Raw genomic sequence first — 7,990 nt, 5'->3', positions numbered from 1 at the left:
GAGCATGAATGGTTCTCAGTTTTGTTTAGCACAAAGAACAAATTAGAGAAAATATGAGTTTATCTTATTTCTGTTCCCGCAATTTCCCTTTCAGTGATCAGACGGATAGTTTCATCCTCTTATCAAAGTTGTAAAAAAAATCATTGACAGATGTGTGCATCCTGCTTCGTGAGTGTACCGAGCTGCACTGTAAGGCATAAACAGTGACTCACCCTCAAAAAAAAGTAGCGCATTAGCAGGGGGCTACTAATGAAGCACGTCCCTGCTGCAGTAATGAGTGTACAGATTTAACTACATTAGTATCCCATTCCTTCTCAACAGTACATCAGGTGGGGCATGACAGCGCTCACAGTCAGACACATTACAGTTATTTATTGCAGCATTGATCTAAGCATCAGTATAATTCTGCTTCACTAGCAGAGAGGATATTGCGCTAAAGTGCTGTCTGTGTTTTGTACATTTGTGCTGAGCTTTGTTTGTATCCATGGTTCTCGTTTCATTAGCCAAGCAAAAATAAGATATTAACCGGGAGGAAAAAGGACAAGATATCTTTTCAAATCATGATTTATTTTAATTGCACTGATGACGTTTTCACATTTTCCACTGATGAGGCTATTGTTTGAGTTAATGTTAGCGGTTGGGGTACGGGGCAAAGATGAACCCCGTCAGTTTTGAGGTAGATCTGAACTTCAGGCTGTGCAAATGTTATGCGATGTTTAACTCACTCTCACAGTCTCAGTTTTTTCATGCATTCGTTCTAACCCTGACACGTCACCAAGATCCCAAACTAATGTAGAGGGAGAAGCCGTATACAGACCTTCTTTTAATAATCTTGGATCATTTTAGAGGTAACAGACAAGAAGCTGGTCAGTGACAGTGAGTTTCCCATACCAGGGGTTGAACCCAAGCCTCCTGGGTGAAAACCAGGAATCCTAACCACTAGCCCATACGGTCAACAGAACTTTGCTTCAATAGGAATAGTCTCAATTTTTGGCACAGAGACTTTTTTTGGAAAGCGCAATTCCAAAACTGCCACACTTAAACCACGCCCAGTCTGACACTGATTGGCCGGGAGCACTCCTGGTGTGGACACAGGTATAACTTGAATCCTGCAAAATGAATTCTGGTGCCATCCTGCTCATCCAGTTATCTCTTCCATCGTGCAGGAAATGTGTCTCCTGTGACAAAAAGCCAGATTCACTCTGGTGAAAAAAACCTGCAAACATCTGGCTTTTTTCTACAATGAAAAAGGGTTGAATCCTCATTGCCCTCCATTCCGCTTTACAGGTTGCTCCCCTGTTTTCCGGTGCTTTCAGGATGCTGAATGTGATGCGCCCGCATTTAAGAACCGGCACATGTGTGGGAATGTGCCTTGGAAAAAGGATAAAACAACCTAACACGTGTGTCATGACCCTCCAAGTGACAGGCGTAATGACTCAGCCGCGTAGGACGCCTGCACTCTGTTCTAACCTCGCTATCTTTGACTGAAGTTCTCCTTCTTGATTTACCCTCGCTTTACATACACTAATGTTCTCAACAGACAGATTATATTTCTAAAGTGCAATACCTCTAATGAGCATCTCTGCATGCAGGGCACATCATGTGGATACTTGGCCATGAAATGAAAGCATAATTACACCAGGGAAGAGCTTTTGTCTCTTCATTTTCTCTCATCTTCACTATTCTGTGCTCCGTCGCTCTCAGGTGCTTTGGTTCTTACGTGAATGCACACAGGGGCAGCTTTCCTCTCTCGCTTGCTCTGACTCTCCATCTCTCTCTCTCTCTCTCTCTCTCTCTTTCTGTCACACATAGAGGCACACACACTCACACACACACACACTCACACACACCTCTCTTCATAACAATTAATGCAGGGGCAGCTCTAGAGAGAGTTAAAGCGTAGAAAGGAAAGCTCTGACTCCGTACAAGCCTGAGTCGTAGGTAAAGGTCAAACAGATTGATGGCTCTAAAATTTGCAAGGACGAGAGGTTGTGACATTTTATATCACCACCATCACTTTGGCTGGTCCCATCAATGCCACTCCATCAGCGCAAGTTTTATATTACCAGTAAGTGGCAAGTGGTATCTGACGTTCCAAGGCTTTTGCAAATTGTTCTCTTGACAGTTGAAGTTGGTGTTCTCTCTCTCTCTCTCTCTCTCTCTCTCTCTCTCTCTCTCTCTCACACTCTCTCTCTCTCGCAGGTTTTAGTTTGAGATGAATAGGGATGTTTAAGTGGAGACTCGGGATGCCGTCAAATCGTCCTTGAGTGTCAGACAATAGACACAAAGCAGAGTAGAAGAGGGACGAGAATGGAGGCGGAAGGAGATAAGAGGAAGAGGGTTAACAAAGAGGCTGTCAGAGACTGAGGCGCTTTGTCATTGTCTGGAGCATTTAATGAGCAGGAATTAAACAATGACAGCCCGTAATAACCTGAGAGCAGTATGTATGTGTGTGTGCGTGTGTGTGTGTGTGTGTGTTTGTGGATAAGTGTGGATGTTTGTGCATTTAGAGTTTTATTTCTGGAGCTATATTAAGATGGTGCTGATTTAGATTGATATTAATGCCCAACAGAGTTATGATGCACCAGGAAAGAAAAGAAAAAGTTAAATTACCGATGCAGCAGATTCAATTAAGCAAATTTGAATATTAGTTGTAATTTCCATCCATCCGTCCATTTTCTTCTGCTTATCCTGTTAAGGGTTGCGGGGGGGGGGGGGGGGGCTGGAGCCTATCCCAGCAGCCTTCAGGTGAGAGTCCATCACCAGTCCATCACAGGGCCAACACATAGAGACAGACAACCATTCACACTCACAGTCACACCTACGGTCAATTTAGAGTATCAATCAGCCTCGTCCCCTCTTGATGTCTTTGGACTGTGGGAGGAAGCTGGAGTACCAGAGAGAACCCACACAGGAACAGGCAAACACACAGTCGCAATTTCAATGAAAAAAAAAGTATATAATATTTCATCACAATTTGGCCCTGACAATGATCGCAAAATGACATATTAAGGAATTCAAAGTTGTTGCAATTGATCCTGATGGGAGACTGACGTAAGAACACCATTTCTCGTGTGTAGACGTTCCATTAAAAGCACAAAAAATGTCAACTTCATGAAGGGAGGGGGAAAAATATTCAGTCAGGCAAAATTGGTGGGCCAAATGAATGGCATTTCTATCCCTGGAGTTCCATGCCAATAGCTAAGAATCAGTGCATAAAAGAGCAAATGCTAATTATTCATATTTAGCTGATCTACTGGGTGTGATTTTCACACATGAGGTAGTTCAACAAAATCAGTTCATCATCAGAGGCCCCTGTGAGGTGTTTATTAGCTTAGTTTGCCTGCACTCATGAACCTTTGCACTGCTTTCTCTCAGACAAATAACAAAGGAATCCAAGGACGAGAGAACATACAATACAGAGTACATCTGTTGGTGTGGGATTGCTCATTTCTAGGTTGCTTATTGATTTGAGGTTTATTTGCAAGTATTCCTAATCTTTTTCGTAACCTGATATAATCTTGTTTCGTTCACCTATACGGCATGACAGGCGTTTAAGTTTCCTATTTTTCAAAGTAAAAGGTGTTTGTTTTAAGGAGTGCTCTCACATCCTTCATGCAGGAGAGAGGTTTTGACCTTCTTTTTAAATGATCTTAAACACAAGAGAAGAAGCTTTCCCATACCGGGAGTTGAACCCGGGCCACCTGGGTGAAAACCAGGAATCCTGACCGCTAGACCATATGGGACTACAAAAGGAATTTTGTTAATGTAAAAAAATAATCTCAGTCTTCAGCTTCCATGTTTGTTTTTCAAAGGCAATACAAAAATGAGCACACTCAAACCACATTCTGTCTGACACTGATGGGCCTCAACCATGTGCTTGAATCCTGCAAAATGAATTCTGATGCCATCTTGCTCATCCAGTTGTTTCTTCCATTGTGCTGGAAATGTGTCTCCTGTGGAGAAAGAAACATCTGGCTTTTGTCTACAATGGAAAAGGGCTGAATCCTCATTGCCCTCCATTCCCCTTTACAGGTTGCTCCCCTGTTTTCCGGAGCTTTCAGGATGTTGAATGCAATGCGTTTAAGAACCCGCATGTATTCAGGAATGTGTAGTGAAAAAGTAGTGATAAAACAGTCAAACACATGCGTCATGACCCTACAGGTGACAGGCGTGATAACTCAGCCTCGTGAGACGCCTGCACTCCGTTCTAGCCGTCACTGTCTCACACAAGTGGAAAAGTAAGTGAACATCACGAGGCATAATCGTGAAGCTCAACAATTCAGAATGTTACCAGGCCATCAGGCCATCCGCTTTGTTGTTGTTTTTGTTTTGTTTTGTTTTTTATTCAAGCTAAACAGTCCTGAAAATTGTTGGTTGGGTGGTGTCTTTAAGTCCATCTACTGCGTACGTACACAGGACTCATTCTCATCAGCACCTTGAAGACACAGATTTAAATTTGGTACAAATATTGAATTATTAGATTGTAATGGAAGCAATTCTAACGTCCGTCTCATTTTCATGAAAATCAGTAAGGAAGGCCAGGGGGGCGGGGGGGGGGGGGATTTCCCTACATCCAACACAGACCTCCATACTGATTTGTATCATCCAGATACAATCTGAATATGATTTAAACTAATTGCATTTACATCTGGTATCAGACGGAGAAACCATACTCACATCTCCATAACTATGTTACACAAGATAGAGGAAGAATAGAAACAAGAATGGAAGCCATCCGTGACCCCGCGTGCTTCGAAGAAGAAGGTTTGTTACGTAACTGTAAAGAATGGACAGAGTCGGTTTGGCCAGTCACAGTCTGTCCTCTTTGCCTTTAGGGTCCATGTGTCTACATTCATACGATCAAGCGCCACATGACTGACTTCCCGTCACCTAAACACAACTACGTGTTCTATCAGAATCCAATATATTGGACCACGTGATCTGCAAGAGCTTGTTGCAGACACTTCTCAGGAGGAACAGTCTGCTCTGTCCCCTGTTGAGGAGAGCTTCGGTGTTGTGAGTCCAGCTCAGTTAGGTACTATTATGACTAAATCTGCTTCTCTTCCCCTCCGTAGACAACAAGAGGGCCTCTTGTTCTTCTGGAAGTCCATCACAAGTTTGTTGGTTTCGCTGACACTGAGTTTCAGGTGACTGTCTTCCTATCAGTCTCGGAGCGTGAATGCGTTCTCAGAGCTCTCTCTTCTCAGAGCTAAGTGACGACAGCATATTTCTCACTGGAAATAACTTCCTTCTAATAGCTTTTCTTGTTAAATTCCCTCTTCAAAACATATCGTTTTGAGCTGGACGGATATGAAAGTGATGCATTTTTTAACTGTATGTCTTAAAAAGTATTACATGTATATGTGTAAACTTCTAAAAATGTGATTTTGCAGCATCAACAGTATCAGTACAAAGTAACATCCATGCTGCTACACTGCCTCTTAATGAGCATAATCCTCCGGTTCGAATCTCTCTGACCAGTAAAAGCTTTCGCTCCTTCCAGTTCCATTCCAGATGATTCCAATTAGATGCTGCCAGTAATACATATTGTAATGTAGCAGTTGAAGGGGTGGCATGGCTCACAGGTAGAGTGGTTGTCTAGCAACAGAAGGGTCGCTGGTTTAATCCCCACTTCCTCCAGTGACCATGTCAAAGTATCCTTGAGCAAGATATTGAACCCCTAATTGCTCCTGATGGCCCTGTGAAGGATGGGCGACCGGTCCAGGGTGAACCCCGCCTCTCGCCCAATGTCAGCTGGGGTAGGCTCCAGCACCCCCCCCCCCCCACACACACACACACACACACACACACACACGACCCTTAACGGATATGCGGTACAGAAAATGGATGAATGGATGTAGCAGTTTGCTGAAAAAGGAGCAAGAGAAACAGAGCATATGAAAGAAACTCTTCAACTCCAAAGGTCAATCTTTTTAGCCCCTTTTCAACAGGAAACATGCATGCAGGGAGACTGAGAAAGAGAGATGATAGGTGGGGGGGAAGACAAGAGATGACCTCAAGAGAGGATTAGTTACACGGATAGCAAGGAAAAAAATATATTCTTAAATGTTCCTCTTCATGTGGGAGAGACGTTTTATTTTATTTTTTTATGTTTGAGTTTAAAAAGACACGTTGTGATTCATTCAGTCATTGGGATGTGTGTGTGTGTGTGTGTGTGTGTGTGTGTGTGTGTGTGTGTGTGTGTGTGTGTGTGTGTGTGTGTGTGTGAGGGAGAGAGAGAGCGAATATGAGGAAACATTTACAGAGCATCAGCCTTCCCTGCTGCTCCACCATCAGATTAAACACGCTGAAATTAATCCGAACCAACTGGTCGATATGCAGATCACACCGCCGCATGTAAATGACGGAGCAGCTGTCTCAAAAAAAAAAATCAAGAAAAAGGAAAAAGCCTGATACGTAGACAAATATAGATGCCTGATTGTTATATCGCAGGATCAAATGTGTTGGATTGCTCGGGTGAAAGGCATCACAAATGTCAAATGAGGCAACAATAACGTGAATATGTTGAAATAGGTCAAGCTGAGTGCAGCTGATCTGAGGTCTTTACGCAGCAGGGCTGAGCTGCATCTGCGAGGTGATTGTGTCTGCTTTAAAAACACACTCCAACTGGAGGATTCCTGTCTGGATACACAGCACCCCCTTGAGGATGATACAAAACGGGAGGTGTGTGTGTGTGTGTGTGTGTGTGTGTGTGTGTGTGTGTGTGTGTGTGTGTGTGTGTGTTAAAAAAAGAGAAGAAAGAGGGAAAAAAAACAGCCATCTCATTCATGTGAATGGAGCTGCGTGATGATGCAGTGGCGGTGTCAAAGCAAAGAGCTCTGACAATCAATGTGGGGGTCACCCAACTAAATAAGTGGCTCAATGTTTTGCTGCAATGTGATGTCACCTGAAAAAGTTGCTGCAGAATGTCACGTTTGACTGTTTTGCCCACAATCGTCTTGAAAAATTTTGAAATTGTTCATAAATTGAAGGTTTTAAAATCGCCACCAATAGAGCCCCCTACACTGTTTTAATGCACGACAGTTTATGAGACCTAGAGCCTGTGTGTGTGTGTGTGTGTGTGTGTGTGTGTGTGTGTGTGTGTGTGTGGTAGTCCAGGATGAGCTGCTGAGAAAGAGAGAGAGAGAGAGAGAGAGAGAGAGGGAGGGAGAGAGAGAGAGAAAGAGAGGGAGAGAGAATCAGTGACTTTATACTCCTGATAATCTGGATTAAATCCCTGTGGGACAGCATTAAACACCGCCGGCTGGGTATTACACGCACACACACACACAGACACACACACCCTCTCTCTCTCTCTCTCTCTCTCTGCATCTTTTACTCTTGCTTTGTGCTTGAGTGTGTGCGCGTTGAAAGATTACATGATGTCTCTTATTAAGTGAGGTCACGTACATTTGTATGAATGAAATATGTCTGAATTCTGGCTCGATTTCATGGGAGCCTTGTCGTGGAATGTTTGCGCTTATTTGGCGCAGCAGTTTCACAAACCTCAAATCCTCTCAAGCTCTTACACTAACTGACAATTAGATAACAGTTCTTAAGAAAAAAAAAGTGAAGTTACGCGGTGCTGTTTGATGGCATGACGGGAGGAATGGAAGGATGGAGAGTGGGTGGGGGTGGGCCTGGCCCAGCCTGGCCCAGCAGGGGTATTAGGTTTGATTGGATTGCAGTTGGGGATTTGTCTATTAAACTGAGATTACTATGTGATCCAGCGTTTTGCAGGGAAATCCACGCATCAGTGAGAGGCACTGCTGACCTCCTCTGCAGTGCCTGGTTTTGACTCGCTAGCTTCTTTAACTTGAATTGTGTTTATTATTCTCTCGATTGTGTTCGACTGGACTCCACTTTTATCTGTGTCACCTTATTCTGTTCCGCTAAGTTCCCTTCCTCTAGGTTCTCTTTTAATCCCATTCTGATTGATTATTTGACTCCATTCATTCTGTTCTCCTGATTCTATCTGGTCAAATGG

General features: G+C 43.5%; 1 non-coding gene across 1 annotated transcript; it reads right to left on the bottom strand.

The window, feature by feature from the left end:
- Positions 1-3,674: 3,674 nt before the first annotated feature.
- Positions 3,675-3,746, bottom strand: trnae-uuc (transfer RNA glutamic acid (anticodon UUC)). The gene has a single exon. It is a non-coding gene; the product is annotated as a tRNA-Glu (tRNA).
- Between the last annotated feature and the right edge of the window lie 4,244 nt (positions 3,747-7,990).

Source organism: Aulostomus chinensis, chromosome 17, assembly GCF_037954235.1.
Source record: "Aulostomus chinensis isolate RoL2024-O1b breed Wild chromosome 17, RoL_Achi_v1.0, whole genome shotgun sequence".
NCBI lineage: Eukaryota > Metazoa > Chordata > Actinopteri > Syngnathiformes > Aulostomidae > Aulostomus > Aulostomus chinensis.
The sequence above is the reverse complement of the archived record's forward strand: the minus strand, read 5'-3'. Positions and strand labels throughout refer to the sequence as shown.